At 41.2% G+C, this 19,878-nt stretch overlaps 1 protein-coding gene across 2 annotated transcripts in view; it reads right to left on the bottom strand.

Moving 5' to 3' along the window:
* Positions 1-752: 752 nt before the first annotated feature.
* PGS1 (phosphatidylglycerophosphate synthase 1) overlaps positions 753-19,878 on the bottom strand; it is a 97,947-nt gene continuing 78,821 nt past the window's right edge. The window contains exons 10-11 of one of the 2 annotated variants that reach the window (XR_015878837.1): positions 16,800-17,071; positions 753-1,003 (exon numbers count right to left, since the gene is read on the bottom strand). The gene's annotated coding sequence lies outside the window, so the exon portion shown is untranslated. Of the gene's footprint in view, positions 1,004-12,883; positions 17,072-19,878 lie in introns of those variants that run through there. The other variant, XM_088475293.1, reaches the window with a different exon arrangement.

Below are 19,878 nucleotides of genomic sequence, written 5' to 3'. Positions count from 1 at the left end.
TTCATTTGATATATGAATCATTGCACTGCATGAAGTGTAACAGTTTTTATAAGCAGTCGAAAAACATTAAAATTTCAAAATGTGTCCATAATTTTGGCCACCAGTGTATATGAAAAGATACAATGTCTCAAATACCATCCTCAGAAATTCCTGAAACAGTGTCTAAATATTATTGAAACTTCTCAATTATTTCACGTATTCAGCTATGTGCAACTTATTAAATTCACAGTGCTGTTTGTTTCAGTATTTATCTACATATACACTCTCATACAATATAAAATACTAGATGAGGGAACTCAATTTATTATTTTCATTGATTAAACGCTGCTGTTTGTGCCATCAGCTGTTTAAAAGACCGCTATATCATGGTAATATGAATTAGAAAAACTGCTACATTAACCCTTTTATTAACAGCTCCGTATAATAACTATTTAGTAGATTGCAAAGGCTGCTGCATTCATTCTATATTGACAGCTAAACGATTTTTGTAACTTCCCTTAATGAAAATCGTTCAGTTGGTCAGTCAGAATGAACTACAAATGGGAACGCGCATGAACGATAATCGTTCATCGTTATAACTCAGAAACTGAACGATTTTTTCAAATATTGAACGATAATGACGTCGTTATAGTTAAATCGTTCAAAAAATAGTTACGTGTGTATGCACCTTTAAGAATACATAAGTCACTGCATTCATGGATAAGGAACATAGGTGTGGCCTGAAAAAAAGAAACTATTTGAACCAACTTTATTGTGGCATGCCAAAAACACTTGTCATATTAGTAATCAGTTACGAAATTGCAAAAACAAATGTTGAATATTCACAAAATACCCACGGCTCTGGGAGTAGTTTTTGCTTTGCTTTAGAAATCATCAAAAAGTGAAATTTACAAAATAAAAAAAATAAACCATGTTTGTTTCTTTATTCTGGTGATAGTGGACACCACTCCATACCGCCATTCTTCCCACTGTCACACATGATTTTCTTAAATAGAGCCAGATTCTAATTACAAAAAAAAAAAAATACACAAGTTCTTTAAATGTAACTGGCATTCTATACAAAACACACAGTACAGTATCCGGCCCACCAACATAGATTGATAACATTTAATAACATTTCTTAGGCAAAGCTGACAGCCTCATATCATTATGCAGAAAGTAACATAGAGGAGTACATGTGAGCACAAAGCCTCCTCCTGTTCCGGGAATCATGCCATAATTGTATTTCCAGAAACAACAGGCTGTGTGTGTACATGCTTTTTAGCTGCAAATTATATTTATTGTTATGCAACATGTTTCAGAGAATTGAAATTCAGAGATAATTTCTTTCTTCTGGCAAAAACAAACATAATAGTGACAATAAAACGACAGCACGGCCTTTCTAAAGGCTACCGCCAAATGAGAGGATGATTGGACGGGTTCAGTAACTAAAATCATCTGCAAAATACAATCTGTTAATATTGCCTGGAAAATACTCTGTAAGCAAAATTTCTTAAGAAAAACAAGCTGGATGTATTAATGTAATTTAATCTAGAGCCTTTGGGTGTTCGACCAGTCCGGTCGAACAGGGGCGCCAGCTCATAGAGGGCGCACCCCTCCCCAACATCCTGATTTCAGCGGGACAGTACTGTCCCACTGTGCCACCCGTGGGCCTCCAATTAACGTCACTTAGGGGCATAGCCTATGGTAATTAGGCCACACCCCCATTTTCAGTCACGAAGCCATGCACGAGTATTGGGCGCTGTTAACTGAGCCGGCACAGGGTGCTCCGGCCCAGTGGGTAGATTTAGTCCTCCTGTCTCATGTGTGGGACTAGCTGTCAGGAATACTATAGGTCATAGGTTCTCAAACTCGGTCCTCAGGACCCCAAACAGTGCCTGTTTTCCAGGTCTCCTCACAAATTAAATAATTATCTCCACCTGTGGATCTTTTAAAATGTCAGTGAGTAATGACTACACCTGTGCACCTGCTGGGTGAACTTAAAACGTTAGCTTTGTGTGGTCCTGAGGACCGAGTTTGAGAACCATTGCTATAGGTGCTCTGGCCATACATAGAGACCTATAAAGTACGTGGTTTCTGCCATTGCGGTCCATATACATGTTTAACATGTGATGTAAAGTTACCTAAAAATAAAGAGAAATAATCAGGGGCTCGTCTCTAGCATCCAGTCACTCCAATAATTTATTCTGCTAATTGTGCCATGGTCAGGATGGCAAAGGGGGCATTAATCCAGCTATGAATGTGCAGGGCACATGTGGGCAACTCTAGGGCAGACAATGCCAGGACACTTTAGTCACATGGTATTCATGGCAAAACCAGGGCATGGAATGCTGTTGTTAAACAGATTAGCAGCATCTTAGGCTAGGCCTCAATTTGTTGCATCTGTAGGGCCAGTGGGAAATTGAAATACAAGTCAAAGCACTCAGCAATGGTAGCCTGTGGTCAGTGGGTTGTGAGTGTAGAAAGAGAACATATGTAAAGTTATATGTGAACTGTGTAGAGGGGAGGTAATTGGGGAGAATAGCTAATGGAGGTTATGTGGGTGGCTCTGGGATTTGATAAGCATGTCTGAGGAGGATTACAGGGCACCCTTAGAAGGTTTGGAGACTAGAAGAGAATCTTGCTGTGTGACGGAGGGCTTTCCACAGAGTGGGTGCAGCCTAAAGAAGTCCTGTAGATCTGCCCTTTGCCACTGCAGTGTACAGCTGGGTGTATTTACTGGTGCAAGTAAAATAACCAATTTGTTAACATTAGGCAATGTGAAAAAGTGCAAATTCAGTGAAAATGTAAAATAAAGGTTTGACTATATTTCTTACATCAAAATCAAAGTTATTCTGTAAAATATTAAGTGTTCACAACCTGCTAATAAAGTATTATTCACATGTCATTATGTGCACAGAACTTCCTAAATCTCCAGATATTGCTCATGCTTACACCATACCCCTCAGTAGTGCGTATGACGATGGGGCCAGATAGATGTCTTCATTGCACTGGTTTCCAAAGACAGGAAATATGCAAAACCTCAAGTGTGTTATAAGGATATTATTTGTCTGGTCAGCTACGCAGACGTCACATGGACATTGTTTGGTGCATACGCTCCTCGGTAAAACAATGATTGCATATTATTTCCATTGAAATGCAGGATCTCACTATCCACTTGTGCACATACCTCTGTTACAGTGACAAATTATACCTTGTGCAAATAGGTGTGAGATAAAGGCCAGTGTGCCTGTTACTGCAATAGGCGACTTCCTCACACTGCCGATCGTGGGAACCTTATGAGCTAGAAACTCATACCATGATATATTGCTGCCACTTCTATTACACTATAGTAACTGCATAAGGGATTACACACACAATATGGCAATGATGTAGCTGCTACAAGTGCAACTTGTATGGGAAGGTGCTGTACTTGCTGTCTGTGTAACTAGACCTTTCGAGGTGTAAATCAAAATCCATATTTTGTAACATGTTCCTTACATTTTAGCAACATGATTACTGCATGAGGCAAAAATAATCCAGTATAAATGATAAATGGCACAAAAGAAAATGCTGCCTCATGTTAAATGGCTTACTAGTAGATTGATGTGGTCATTGGGGACAGCACAGCAACTATAATGGGTGCATGGCGTGCAGTACATATGGGCCAATACTGTAGGTCAAGGGGGTCCCCACACCAAACTACCAGTACCTAGTAGAGATTTGCCAGTGTGTCTGTGCAGCAGTAACCCCCCCCCCCCCCCCCCCCCCACTTGTTTCTCAATACAATATTCTCTGGACTAGTATTACAATGTAACCTTTATTATTAATTTCTAAAAATATGGTGTTCAAAAATAAGGCAAATATTCAATAAAATCAAGTAGTGTATATAGAAGAGAAAGTGTGTAAAGAGTTCAGAGTAAAGCTGCATACACACAAAGATTTTCTGTCCAACCATCCAACTTGTTGATTGGTTGGAATGAAAATCTGGTAAGGTATGGGAGTAACTGATGATCAGCAATTTGCTCCTAAATGCCAGAAAACAGATAAAAATGGTCATCAAACAAGTTTGTTAAATGTTTGATCTAAATAATTTGTTCAAACAACAGTTTTTGTCCATTTTCCGGCATTTGGGAGCAAATTGCTGATTGTCATTTGCTTTCATACCTTACCAGATTTTCATTCCAACCAATCAACTAGTTGGATGGTTGGACACAAAATCTTTACGTGTATGCACAGCTTTAAGCTGCATACACACACAACGATTTAGTTAATGAACGATTTTAGTAAACGATTTTCTCCCTTGAAAAAATGAACGAAAATAGTTTACTAAAGTTGTTCATTTACTATATTCATTTAAATGTAATGAACGATTTTCTAGAACTACAAACGATTTTTGCATATTCCCTTACTGAAAATCGTTGAGTTGACAAGTCTGACTGAACTACAAACCACAAACGTGAACGCGCATGAACGAAAATCGTTCATCGTTTGACTCAGAAAGTGAACGATTTTTTCAAACAATTATCGTTAAACGATATCGTTTAACAATAATCGTTAAAAAAATCGTTGTGTGTATGCACCTTTAGTAATATATTGTAATTGGCACAGCTGTATGTAGCCCTTGTTACTAATGCCCATTTTCGACCATCACTCGGCTGCATACTATTAGAACAAGGACAGAAATGACCGGCAATAACAGGAAGCTTTTAATCACTTACTCTGAATACTTTACACACTTTCTCTTCTATATACACTACTTGATTTTATTGAATATTTCGCCTTATTTTTGAACACCATATTTTAAAAAATTAATAAAGGTTACATTTTTACACTATTCTAGAGAATAAATGTATTGAGAAACAATTCCGACCTAAGAAGTGCACTGGACATAAATCTGGTCTTTTTTCTTGTTGTACAACACCTGTTATAGAGAGATAGAGAGTGTGAGTGTGAGTGTGTGTATACCTTATCAGCATCATGTAACGGTGGTTTAAAGAAAGTGAGAACATTTAAACAGCCTTACAGGTGACAGTGACCCTGCTGAGTGATTAATAAATAAAAAAGTGAAAATAAATAAATAAAATGTTGCATAAACCACACAACCATAAATGAAGGATAGCATTATTTCCATATGTCTAATTCCCAGATGTAATATTTTGGCCTAGAAAATGACAATACAAAAGTTAAAAAAATACTGGCTGTGCCAGTGCAGCTGGTGAGTGGGGTAATAAGGGCAGCAGCACTACACTGCTTTCTGTAACTGACCCCCCTGCTGGTGTGAAACTATAATCAAAGCACAGCTCCCCCACTACTGACCCGTACCTAGGTCCCATTGTCTTAAGCAAACAGAGAGATTGGTTTTCTCAATAATCTTGTAAGAAATAAAGCATATGAAAATCAGCAAATGACTGCCATGGCAATTCTCACATGTAGTAACACAAAGAAAAAAACCAACCGCACAAGGTATAGATTATATCTCGTTGTCTATATGGCCCCTAATGCCTTCTTATTGGAAATATATATATATATATATACACATACATATATACACACACACATATATATGTATGTGGGAAGGGGGTGCTACCACTTCTTTGTCTTTCCATTTTCTACAATTCTCACGTGTGGGACGGTTAGGTTTAGGGTGCGGGGAGGGGGAGGTTAGGCTTAGGCACAAGGGAGGGTTAGGGAGAGGGGAAGGGTCACGATACCGACCGACATGTGTCGGTATCCTAACCCTGTCGGGATGCCAGCGAGTCGTGATTCTGACCGCCGGCATCCCGTACCCAACCCGACACAGCTTGTCTGAGTAAATTTATACTAAAATTACAATATATAAATCCACATTGTCCTAAACTCGCAAAAGAAAGTTTTCTGCTACCATTAGTATAGCCTCATACAAATCCATATGTTTACAGTAACAAATAACGCGGCCATTAGAGAAAAGGCAAATTCCATCCACAAAGAAAAGAGGCTAGAAGGTCCCTACACACTAGAAGATTTTATAAACTATTCCGACGCACCTTGTTTAGTGTGTACCCAGCTTAACACCCATAAACCTATCACAGCAATCTCTGCCCATACTCCCACACATGCAGTCAGCAATGTATACTTCTAGGTTTCTTAAGTAAAAGCAGACTTGTTACTTTTAAAAAGGAAGTATAAGAGAAATCTATTCACAGGTACATGACTAATCCTGAAATGGCGACAGAAGCAACGGTCACACTGAGAAAGTGGAGGGTGGAAGGAGGTTCAGTTATACAGATATCATTCACTTCATAGAAGAGTGTTTCGGCAGAGGTGGATCTGCTCCATAGAATAGGGAAACAACTCACAGGAGAGATATGACTATACAAAATGTACAACAAGAAATGCATCGAAAATACAGGGACTGGTACATTTTGTTTTTACACTTTATTAATTGTGCAACTTTGTAACCTCATTTAGTGTTAGGAGGAAACCAGCAGCCTGAAGGTTATTTCTAACTGTACTTTAAAAGAATTGGTTTTGCATCACAACTCATTCAGGAAATACCATATTCACAAAAATCAAAAAAAAAATTTCCCCACTAAGCAACTTCTATAGAGGTATTTTGTGCTCAGCAGTTTTGTGCAATGCTAGCACAGAACACACAATAGAAAAATAAATTAAAATGTGCCAACACTACATTAATGGGGATAATTCAATTTTTTGCGCTGGCGACTTTAACTACTGGGCATCCAATCGAGCTATTCAATTGTTGCGCCATTCAAACATAATAGCCACGTCGGTTCACGCCCTCTTGAGGTGGGGAGCAGAACTGTGCGATAAGTCTAGGTTTTGGGTGCCCTAACCAGGAATTTTGATAGGTTTAGCCACTTCATGCGGCTAAACCCAGTCTCTTTGGGTGCAACAAAAAGCATGGGCACCAAAAAACAACTGAATATCGCACCTTGTTCTTCTGTCAATTTTAGACGGGAGATTGGGTGCAATAAAATAATTGAATCTCCCCCTATGAGAGAAGTGCTACAACAAACAAAAAGTCAGAACAGATTCCAGGATCCAGTATGGAGACAGAACTGCTTTGTTGTACAGCTGTAACCTATTAAACAGTGATTAACATAATCTGACTGCAGGAAAACAACTATGGGTCTGTGAAGTGCATAGGACTTAATTTTAGCAATACATGTATAAATTATAATATAATCTGTTATTACAAAACAGGAGACACCAATATCTAGCTACAGCCCCAAAACAAGATCCACGCTGTATCAGTGGAGCAGCATCGGATCCCTGCCGGCTGCGTGACCATGGGATCAGGCAGACCGGCCATCGCAGATGAGGTAAAGAGGCCAGGAAATGGCCTCTTTGCTCCCCTCCTGCGGCGGCAGCACGTCGCCATTTTGGGAAACGGAGGCTGTCCCCACCCCTAAACATTAACAGACTGTCAATCACTGAAAGTCAACTACTGCTTTGCGGGCAATCACACAAGACCCGTACTGCACATGCGCAGGAAGGGGTCTGCCACCTGCACAGATTCCCCATTATCTGTAAAATGCATTTCGCACTGCTGAATGAAGCCCCAAGTGCCTCATGTGCACTGACATTTTCCACTCATGAAACAATGGTGAAAGATCTTAAGCCCACTTATGTACTACATTTCTTTCAAGGAACAGAAGCTCTTGCACCACTTTAGTTACACAGCTATCCACCAGCCAACCTTCAATCTATCCCGGGCAAATCATTCACGCTCTCCTACTACAAAAACAGTATAAGTAGTGTAACATCTGTCTTATGTGTAAGGTACCCAGTTAGAATGCAGGACAGATAAGGACACTACCATTATGTATATCCAAAAATCCCAACACCAGTATCCTGACCGTCGGCATCCCAAAGGTATCGGGGTTAGGGGGAGGTTGGGGAGTGTTACGTTTAGGCACCAGGGAGGGGTTGTTGGGTTTAGGGTGCAGGGAGGAGGAGGTTAGGCTTAAGCACTGGGTGAGGGGGGATAGGGTAGGGGTTAGGGAAAAATGTACCGTTCGTTCCTATGGGTGTCGGGATGCCGCTGTCTGTATTCTGACCAGCGGTATCCCTACAGCCGGGATTTCATACCCAACCCTATCCAAATACCTGTAGCCATGCAACGTATATAGCTAGAGCAATGTGGAAAGACACCAATTCCTGCTCAGTGAAATCTCCTTGGGTGTAGAAAGTGCTTTAGAGTAAATGTAACTGTGTCCCTCTATGACAGCGGCTTTTTTGTTGATGTGGGCCCCCGCATACCCCCACTGCATCTCTGGGAACGCTGGCCTCTGAAGCATCAGAGGCTAAAGAAGCCATTGCTACAGAGGCCAGCGTTCCCAGAGATGCAGTGCACGGCTGACGTCATGACATCACCCGCGATGTGAGGAGCCTGCTGCATCTAGTTAGATCCAGTCAGCAGCAGAGACAGCGTGGCACTGTATATGGAGCACAAATACTGGAGGCACTGCATAATGGGCACTACTACAGGGGGCTCTGTATATGGAGCACAAATACAGGAGGCACCACTACAGGGGGCACTGCATATGGAGCACAAATACAGGAGGCACTGCATATGGAGCACAAATACAGGAGGCACTGCATATGGAGCACAAATACAGGAGGCACTGCATAAGGGGCATTCAAAAATGATTGAAAACAAGGATTGTCAAAAGTCCCACTAATAAAAAGTACATCAAAGTAAAAGAAAAATAAATTTTATTGGGAAGATTATATAGATTGTGTATGTTCATTGCTCTGGGCTCGCCCCCAGCGTGACTAAAAACAGGGGTTTCACACAAGGTCATGCTTCTGCAAATGTCATACCAAAGGCATGCACCACAAATGGGACGTAGCCTTGTGACAGCTAGGACATACAACATTTTTGCACACGTGTCTGCTCTTAAACTTGACTACAGAAATGTTTGGGCTCTTTGCCACCCCTGCTCTGAGCACTACTTCTGTGTGTGTACTGCTTCAGGCATCTTACTAATTCGTAGTAAAAGTTGTAGAGTATAAAGCTACTAGTATAATGTAGTTAATTGCAGCTGTGGAAAGTGGCAGTAAAGGAAGGACTAATAGTATCACAATTAAAGCAGTAGAAGTGGAGTCATGGCATAGAACCATATACCAGTCCACTTCCAGTACTGGTTATATGTAATGATGTCTATATTATATCAAGAGATTCTCACCTCCAATTCAGTATTTGTCCAGGAACAGCGTTTCACCAGAATAGTCTGAGGTTGCCAGGCAGGGTATACATGACAACTAACTCATACCCCTTTTACACCGGAGCTAAAACCCAGGGTTTGAAGGGTTAACCCGGCAGCTCCCTGGTGTAAAAGGGAAGAGGGTTGGATCGCCGGGTCGGGTGACCCGGCAATCCAACCCAGGTAACTAGCAGGGTTTAACACGGGCGTAGCCCGTGAAACCCTGCTGTGAGAACAGCGCACGATGCCCTGGAGTGCGCTGCTACCCGGCTGATTGGTCCGGCTTCAGTGGTGCTTGGAGATGATGTCATCTCCAAGCGACCACTTTCACTCCGGAAAAGCCGGGTCTATGCAGACCCGACTCCGGAGTGAGCGCGCGCCGACTCGGGAATATCCAGAGTTGGCGCCGGCAAAAAAACGGGTCTGATCTGGATAGGAACTTTGTCCCAACTCCGGGTCAGACCCGAAATTTAGGTGGAAAAGGGATATAAGAAATCTTTGGGATAAAGTGCCAGTCAGTGACTAGTAATACATCTTAGACTTATTTTAATTCTTAGGGCTTATAGTGTGCACCTGCTCCTACTCCCCCCCCCTCTCCTTTTTGCTGTAGAACTACTGGTCTCAGCATGGTAGCACCTATTATCATGTTTAATATTAGGATGTGCAGCCCAGCCCCTCCCATTTCCTGTGTGTGTGTATTTAAGGTACATTCTGAAGGTAAGACCCCTTCTTTGGGCTAGCACTCTTCCTGCCTGCCCCAGGTGATTTTAACTGGTATGGGTCCTTGCATTGCAGTACACACATCTAATGGGCTCTATGATGGGTAAGACCTAGATAAATTAATTAGTGTGTTAGTATTAGAGATGTTAGGGACCCACCCCTGTATAAGGTTCAACGTGACGTGGTAGGTGGGCAAACATCTTTGGCCAAACATGTACTAAGAAACCTTACATTTAAAATCATGTTAATTATTGCAGTCTATTATAGATATTTTGATCATTTGTATTCTTAGTGCGTAGTGTGCACCTGCTCCTCCCCCCCTTCTTTTTTGCTGTAGAACTACAGGTCTCAGCATGGTAGCACCTATTATCATGCTTATTAGGATGTGCAGCCCAGCCCCTCCTTTTCGTGTGTTCGTGTGTGTGTGTGTGTTTTTAAGGTACATTTGAAGATGAGACCCCTTCTTTTGGGCTAGCACTCCTCCTACCCTGCCCCAGGTGATTTTAATTGGTATGGGTCCTTGCATTGCAGTACACACATCTAATGGGCCCTATGACAGGTGTCCTAGATAAATTAATTAGTCAGTTTTAGAGATGTTAGGGACCCACCTATATAAGGTTCGCCGTTACGTGGCAGGTGGCCAAACATGTACTAAGAAACCTTACATTTAAAACCATGTTAACTATTGCAGTTTATTATAGATTTTTTTTGATCATTACAATTCTTAGTGCTTATAGTGTGTACCTGCTCCTCCCCCTTCTTATTTTAATCATCTACCAGTGGCACATTATGCAGATGAGAAGACATATTATAAAAGTTAAAGCCAAACAAAGCACCCAGCATTGAGACTGTGAGGCTCCTTCTGACAAACTGTAGTTAGATATTATGCAAGTTTTCTTCAGCAATGGTTTTCCTTAACCACCCATCCCTGGGCTACTGTTCTATGAAGAGTTTCTCCTATCTCATGAAAGCCCACTAGCCCTGTAAGAGTCAATAAGCCTCTTGATGGCCATTTACATAAACCCTTCTCAGCAGGATGCTCAGTTGTGCCACTTGTCCATCATTACTAGGACTAATTTGATTGTGCTATGGAAGATTTTTTATTTTTAAATCCTATATCCATCCTCTGACTTGTGCTTTACAATAACCTTTTATTGGTTGCTTTGCTCTTTTGTGTTGAAACTCTTGTTTATTAAGACAGATTAGAAAAAAAATGCAGATATGTCAATGAAAGGTGAGGATATTTTACTATGCCGGATGTGGACCGCCAGGAATTCAATAGTGCTGCGAGTGTCATGTTTTATTTATTTCTATACAGGGAAAATACCACTTGCTTTAACATGTAACTGCTTCATTTTTACGCTGCAATGTAGAGCTAAGCTATGACGCACTGAGCACTAGATCTCTCTGCACATAATTATCTAACATCTATTTACCATAAGTCAGTGTGGCTTAATATATAGGCAGCTGTATATTAAGCCAAATATAAATACGCAACAATGGACTGTTAAAAAGCAGTCAAATGAGAAACTGTTTATTCAAGTTCAGTCATGGGGAAAAAAAAACCTAAATATTTAATTTTTAAATGTAATAGGACATTGTGCCATATATGTTAATAATAGTTAAAGGAAGATACAGTTTAGTTCTCCAGGAAGAGTTTTTAAAATTGCTAAGAAAACAGCATACAAGGTTTATAAACAGACCCAGGCAGGGAAAAAACCAAAGCAACAAAACGTTCTTCAGATACAGTAGTAAAATAAACAAAATTTTTAAAAAAAGGGAGAAGTAGTTAGGATAAAAACTGAACAGGGTGGAAGAGATTTAGGAAAGATGTACTTACCCCACCATACTGTAAGCCAAACTCTGGGCCTGATTCATTAAAGATTGCTATTGCTAAAGTGTAGGCAGATAGACGATTATTGTGTACTGCGCATGCATCGCAGTGCGCACCACTGATATCGCACTGTGATCACACAGAGCCATTGCAGAGTGATTGACAGGCAGTGAGCGTTTGGGGGTGGTGACGGGGGGAGTGTTTGGAGAAACGCAGACGTGTCAGTCCATTTGAACGCCGTTGCATGGGCATATATACATTAGCCATTGTGATTCCATATGCAGCTTGAGTACTCACTGCGTGCGATGAGGTTAGCAATTTCCAAGTAAAGTCAGGGCTGCTGGAATTCTGCGTGAAGAGGCGATGGTACTCGATGTTTATGGAGGCTTGCAATGTGTTACGGATGTCAGATAGCAGTAGTGGGCGTCTGTATGCTGGCAGTGCGACGGCATTGTAGCTGCAATAGCGATCCTTAATGAATCAGACCCTCTGTCCTCAAAGCAACCTAAGGGCGCACATCCACTAGCAGACCAAAAGACTATTGCACGATTACGACATTGTAATCGTGTATTAGTTTCACAGTCTGATGTGCCTACACTGAATGAACAGTCGTTCAGTGTAGGCACATCCATCATCCCCTAACATGGTCAACCTGACGTTATCATCAGGTTGACTAGTATGTTTGCCTGATGATAGATGTCAGAAACGACCAACGGGAGCACGTATCGCTGGTCGTTTCCGACATTACTGTGTCCGATTCATGAGCGATTGAATGATGAATCGCTCATAGAAATCGGCAAGTGCCTTAACAGTCCAGGTTTAAAGGATATCCATGCTTGACCACATGTGGCTTAATTAGTACCTCAGTCAATTTGATTTAACCACCTGTGCTCAGCAACGGATCTCTCTTAAACCTGAACTGTTGGGGTGCCTTGAGGAACCACATTTGGAAACCTCTGCTGTAGGCACAAATATACCTAGGACAGAACAGGTCTTAATTTAATTCTCAAAATTAAAAGTATATAAGAGAACATCAATAATATTTTTGTTGTATAAATTACAACGTTTACACAGTCAGTGATTGCCAATTCTTTTGGATATGTGCATAGATCAGGAGAAAAGCCAGTATGGAACATAATTCAACGGCATTGTTTTATTACAGGATATTCTTCCCTTTGGCACCACAATTTCTGATCAAACAGCAGATCAATGTACTGATCAGGTATGTAGGTAAAATTTTTATATATTAATATATATTTATTTATATATATTTTAATGTTATCATTCACATGTTCCTCACTGCTTCAGTTCTTTGTAAAACACCTCAAAGAGCAAGTACTACAAAAAAAATAAAACAGAATGAAATAGTCTGCAAACATTTCTGTTGGAAATGTTAGACATAATCCATAACATTTTCAGACATTATATACCAAGACAAACTGCTAATGTCAGACAGGTTACATTATTTGCACAAATAAAATTACAGTGAAAACCAGGTTATAAAAAAAGTGCATCACTTTTAATACAGATATGAAGAAAAATACATGTTTATACTTGGGCATCATATATGCTAAAACAGAACCTAAAAATAAGGCAATTTCTTAATTAAGGCATAGAGAAATACATTGAGCAAACAATGAAATTCAGAACTAGACTTCACTTTACCTACAACTGGACACAGATATGCAACCACTGTGCTGTACTAGCAGAAAATACATTGCATAGTTTTGAGCAATTATTATCAGTTAACTGTATAGTGTACACATATTCCACTGCGCTTTACAGAGAATATTTGGCCATTCACATCAGTCCCTGCCCCAGTGGAGCTTACAATATATATTCCCCATTACATGTACACATACATACACACAGGGGTTATTTTTGTTGGCAGCCAATTTACCTACCAGTATATTATTGGAGTATGGGAGGAAACAGGAGCACACAGAGGAAACCCACGCAAGCATGGGGAGAACATACAAACTTCAGACAGTTAGGGCCATGGTGGAATCAAACCCGTGAGGCAGTAATGCTAACCATTACACCATCTATGCTGCCCCTAAATATCAATGCCCTACAGCAGTGATTCCCAACCTCGGTCCTCAAGGCACACTAACAGTCCTGGTTTTAGTGATATCCATGATTGTGCACAGATGGTTAAATCAAAATAACTGAGGTACTAATTAAGTCACTTGTGCTCAAGTATGGCTATCCCTAAAACCTGGACTGTTAGTGTGCCTTGAGGACCGTGGTTGGGAACCCCTGCCCTACAGGCTTGGGACATCTAAACTTGTATAATCAGTGTTCCCTATATTGCAATCTATAGGACAAAGACCATGCAGAGTTTTATGACCGCCTCAAGCAAACTCATATCACAAATATTTTAACATCTTGTGATTGCTAAAAAAAAAAAAAAAAAACTTAACAGGGAAATAAAACATCTATTACAGAGACCCACAAAACCGGTTTGTTAGGTTTTACTAGGTATGCTGCACTGACTATTTACTTACCAGCAACTTAGTTTAGAATGAGTGTTTAGGCCATTACGGTCACTGTTATTATGAAGAGTATTTATAACTCCTGTCCCCCTGACCTGTCCCATCCTACAGAAATAGTAATTGTGACTGTTTCTTCTGTGCCAGTAACTAACCTGTTTTTCTAGACAAGGAAAAAATAAAAAAGTATGCATGTTTAATTTCAGCCACTTAAATTGTATGTTAAATATATTTGACATACATTGACTGGAAATTAGACCCAGAATGTTAAATGTAATAGCCTGCGATATGAGGATCGGCGAGATCCAGGTGAGTCTACCCAATTTTAAAATAGCAATCATTTAAAAAGACAAAACCTGGCTGGTTTTATAGTGCGAGTTAAGTAGGATACACACTGATAGATATAGCGCCCATTCCATTGAACGGGCAATATATCTATAGTGTATACAGCAGATATGTCTGTGAGCGACTTCATTCATAGACATACCCACTCTGCTGTGCAGCACAGTAGATGAAGATATATCTTGCAAATATTATATATTTGATATATTATTAGATAAATTGTTTCATCTTCTGGTGTGTTCGGGCGATCTGCCCAGTTGTGATGTGAGGCTGTGCGTTACCTGACACTGTTGCAAACAATGCAACCATTCAAAAATAGCCACCTGGGCGGCTGCCTGAAGATCTTCGAGCAGCCGCCAATGGCAGAAGGACCTCCCGGGCCCATCTGCATCCTTGCACCCTCCCACAGTGTCTGCCGTGAAGCTGATCACTGCTGATAGGGCAGCCAGGCAACACCGTTCCACCCGGCGGCTGCAGAGAGGAGCAGCCACCAGGGAAATGTAATTGAAGCAGCCTTCAGCTCCCCCCAGTATATAGCCGGCGGCTGCTCAGAGGGGCAAACATGAAATGCCCGATCATAAATGCACAGATAGATCTCCGTTCGATATTAACATTTATACTAGTGTTAGGAGTTTAATTGAAAAAAAAAAAAAAAAAAGTAATAAATAGATGTTCATGATCTAATTCAATCATAAAAAACCTGACAATTTCTGAGCTGCTTTTGGAAAAATATTAGCCAGGTAAGTACTTAAAGCAATTTGCTGCTGGTCCTAAACACTGCTTGTTGCTTTAAAAACAGCTGTGACAGCAGACAATATGCTCTGAAAAAAGAAAGAAGAAAAAAAAAGGAAAGAAAAAGGAAAAACAAGCAGAACAGAAAAGGGTACCACCCATAGTGGGATGCTGTACAGCCATGGCCAAAAGTTTTGATAATGACACAAGTATTGGTTCTCACAAAGTTTGCTGCTTCAGTGTTCTTGGACCTTTTTGGCAGATGTTACTATGGTATACTGAAGTAACATTACAAGCATGTCATAAGTGTCAAAGGCTTTTATTGATAATTACATTAACTTTATGCAGAGAGTCAATATTTGCAGTGTTGACCCTTCTTTTTCAAGACCTCTGCAATTCGCCCTGGCATGCTGTCAATCAACTTCTGGGCCACATACCGACTGATGGCCACCCATTCTTGCCTAATCAATGCTTGGAGTTTGTCAGAATTTGTGGGTTTTTGTTTGTCCTCCCGCTTCTTGAGGATTCACCACAAGTTCTCAATGGGATTAAGGTCTGGGGAGTTTCCTGGGTATGGACCCAAAATTTCAATGTTTTGTTCCCCGAGCCACTTAGTTATCACTTTTGCCTTATGGCAAGGTGCTCAATCATGCTGGAGAAGGCAGTGTAATCACTTTTCTGTAACGATGCAATACCCTACTCCTCTCACACTTGCAGGCATGTCAATCTATAGAATTGGGGTCCACATGTGATTCTCTTCTTCCTTCTCTGCAGACCTTGGACATTTTTATTACAGTTTTATTTTTGATGATTTTTTTTTTGTGTAAGCTATTCCAGACATTTTATAGTGTAGTAGTGTCTGTTCTCTTAATAGCATTAGGTTATTTTGTTTAATATTAGGTTTAAACATTGCAAATTGCACTCTTCTAGAGTACAAATATAGAAGTTAAAAATATGAATTTAGCTACAAGTGTGTATAGGTTAGTGCAGTGCTTCTCAAACTCTGTCCTCAGGATCCCGCACAGGTCACGTTTTCCTCGTCACCCAGCAGGTGCACAGGTGTATTCATTACTCAGTGACACATTTTTAAAGATCCACAGGTGATTCTAATAATTTCACTTTTGATTCTGTGAAGAGCCCTGGAAAACATGCACTGTGTGGGATCCTGAGAACAGAGTTTGAGAACCTGTGGGTTAGTGGTTCCCAAACTCTATCCTCAAGGCACCCTAACAGTCCAAGTTTTAAGGATAGCCATTCTTGAGCACAGATGGCTTGATTAGTACGTCAATTTGATTCAACCATCTGTACTGAAATATAGATATCCATAAATCCTGGTCTGTTAGGGTGCTTTCAATACAGAGTTTGGGAGCCATTGGCCTTGGTGACTTTTAGTAAAATGACAGCAAAGTCTATAGCAGGCTGGCTCGACAATGTTATTATAGAAGAACACAAAACCATTGTTTTATTGACTTATTGCACAATACTTACAATTCCATATTGTGTTATTGAATAGCTCTTTAAATGAGTATAACAGTTCTCATCAGGAGATCAGGAAGACCCTTTCCCAGGAAATCTTGTGTGGATAGAGAGGAAGAAGCCTAGACCCACGATGCAGTACCTTAGCTCAAGATCTCTTTAACATGCAGAGGCAATAAATATCCCCATGAAAAGGTATCTTGGTTGCTCTTCAGGAGACTGGGAATGTCTGCATATCAGCTGCCTATTTGTCACTGCTGCCTACTGACCACTTGAAACGCAGCCTGAAAAACAATGATGGAAATAACAGAAAATACATAATTTCTTTGTATGCAATAAAGGATAATGAATGATTGTTTTTAATCGTAGACATATGGTCAAAGTTTACACAAACGAAAGAAACTTATGAAAAGCACAGACTACTCTTAAGGCGCATATTCACTACACGCTAAAAATGAACGATTAAGACAATTATCGTTCATTAATTGCGCAGTGAATATCCCGGCAACGACCAGTGATGCGCACTCCCGCTGGTCATTGTTGGCATCTGTCATCGCCTGAACATTCAGGCCAACCTGCTGATATCATGTTCGGGGATGAGGGAGGGTTCCTGCACTGAACGACATATCGTTCAGTGTGGACACAATATCCACTGCACAGTATGATGAACTATTGATCGATTACAATGTTGTAATCGTACAGTCGTTCTACACTCGTGTAGTGGATACGCATCTTAAGTGATCCAACTATACCAAGCAGCTTTATTCTCCTTGGTCCCATTGGCATGGTATTTTTTTTCACCTGTATGACTCTTGCAAAATCTATTTCTCTTAAAACACTTTTTCAATATCACTTCTCATCCACATAAACTAAGGTATATTTAGTCTGTTCTATTATATGTTATTGCTACTCTTAAATACGAGGGTGGTTCAATAAGTAAGGTAACGAGACTTCTCACGTGTGTAATGTTCTCTATTTCATTCTAATTTCTTGCCAGGTCACAGCAGGTAGACCACTGCTTCCCCTCAAGGCCATTAGATTGCGCCACATATCAGTCTTACTGTACCTACATCAGATGTAAGATGGCGGGGCTGACAGAAACCTGGTCAAAGTTTGAGGTGCATAGTGTGATCAGATTTCTCAATCTAAAAGGCACATCTGCAGCTGAAATTCATCCCCAACTTGTCGAGGTGTACAGTGATAACATCACATTATGGAAACCGGTTTGGTGCAGGACAGCAGTTCAAGATGAGAAGCAATCCAGCTGGCCAAACACATCCACCACAGGTCACAATTTGTTCTGTATTTAAGGTCTGATTCAGGAGGTCAGACGCATTTGAGTTAGTGATATTGCTGATGAACTTAACATCTCAGTGGGTACTGTGCACATCGTTCAAGAGCAACCGGAGTACCGAAGCATTTGTCATTTGTGCACCTGGCGCGGTACCATAAGGTTGGAGTGCAGTTCCTGCAGTGTATTGTTACAGGCGGCGAAACGTGGGTGCATCATGTGACAGCAGAGACGAAGCAATCACCCATGACTTGCAACAGATGGTGAAGTCTAGCAAGCCGTCATGTCCTGGCTTCAAGTGCATGACACAGATTTCTTATGTGTCAGGATAGATGCCTTGGTATACCGTTGAAACAAATGCTTAGACAAGTATGAGGACTAAGGGCCTGATTCAGACCCGGTCGCAAGCGCTGAGCGCTCGCAACCGGGTCGATGGTAGCCCAGAGCGCATGCGCACGACTGAGACGGCTCAGTCATGCGCATGCGCGAGACCCGGATAGCGACGGGCAATCAGTCGCTCCAGGTCTCGCACCAAAGGGGGCATGCTATCGATGTTGAGTGACAGCACGCCCCCTTTGGTGGGCGGGTCGGGGAGGTGGCTGCCCAGACGGAGGCGTTCCCATGGGAACGCCTACCGTTTGGGGGCAGCCCCACTGACATCACAAGTGATTTCAGTGGGAGAGCTTTCGGCTCTGTTTGAGCCGAAAGCTCTCTGGGGCTTGCGGCCACGAGACCCTACCACAAGGGTCTCGTCGCAAGCCCGATAGTCGCGATGGTCTAGACCATCGCGACCATCATCCTGGCTGCTCGCGTTAGCTGTGGGTGGCAACCCACAGCAATGCGAGCGTCCAGGAGGCCGCTCTATTAAAAAAAAAAAAAAAAAGACGCCCTGATTCAGAGTGAGCGCTCTTTCAAAGCGTCTGGCTCTGAATCATGGCCTATGTGCAAAAATAATCTGTACCAATGCCATACTATTAAATTATGCATATATGTACAAGCAGAATAAATTTAAGCAATCAGAGGTCTTTTTACCTTATTTATTGTACCACCCGTACCACATACAGCCATGGCCAAAAGTTTTGAGAATTACACAAGTATTGGTTTTTAAAAAGTTTGCTGCTTCAGTGTTTTTAGACCTTTTTGTCAGATGTTACTATGGTATACTGAAGTAACATTACAAGCATTTCATAAGTGTCAAAGGCTTTTATTGACAATTACATTAACTTTATGCAGAGAGTCAATATTTGCAGTGTTGACCCTTCTTTTTCAAGACCTCTGCAATTCGCCCTGGCATGCTGTCAATCAACTTCTGGGCCACATACTGACTGATGGCCACCCATTCTTGCCTAATCAATGCTTGGAGTTTGTCAGAATTTGTGGGTTTTTATTTGTCCACCCGGCTCTTGAGGATTGACCACAAGTTCTCACTGGGATTAAAGGTCTGGGGAGTTTCCTGGCCATGGACTCATAATTTTGAAGTTTTGTTCCCCGAGCCACTTCGTTATCAACCCCCTATGTCTTGTGTCTGTTCACTTAGATAGTCCATCCAGTTAATATCAAACAGCAATACTATGCCCTCCTAGAAAGGTCCACATACTAGAAGGGTGCCTAGGTATGCAGGGACTGCGAATTTTAATGGTCACAAAGTGCAACATTGAACCACTTTATTGCCAACCCTTTCATACCCTAATGCACTTCAGTTTGTCTTATGAGCACTGCTTTGTGTAGCCTATTAAGTGTTATATCAATGAAGAAAGTGAGGGGACACCAAAGCGGTCTTTACTATGAGTCACTTTTCAG

The sequence above is a fragment of the Taudactylus pleione genome, unplaced genomic scaffold (assembly GCF_031769625.1).
Source record: "Taudactylus pleione unplaced genomic scaffold, aTauple2 ptg000016l, whole genome shotgun sequence".
In the NCBI taxonomy this organism is placed as follows: domain Eukaryota; kingdom Metazoa; phylum Chordata; class Amphibia; order Anura; family Myobatrachidae; genus Taudactylus; species Taudactylus pleione.
The sequence above is the reverse complement of the archived record's forward strand: the minus strand, read 5'-3'. Positions and strand labels throughout refer to the sequence as shown.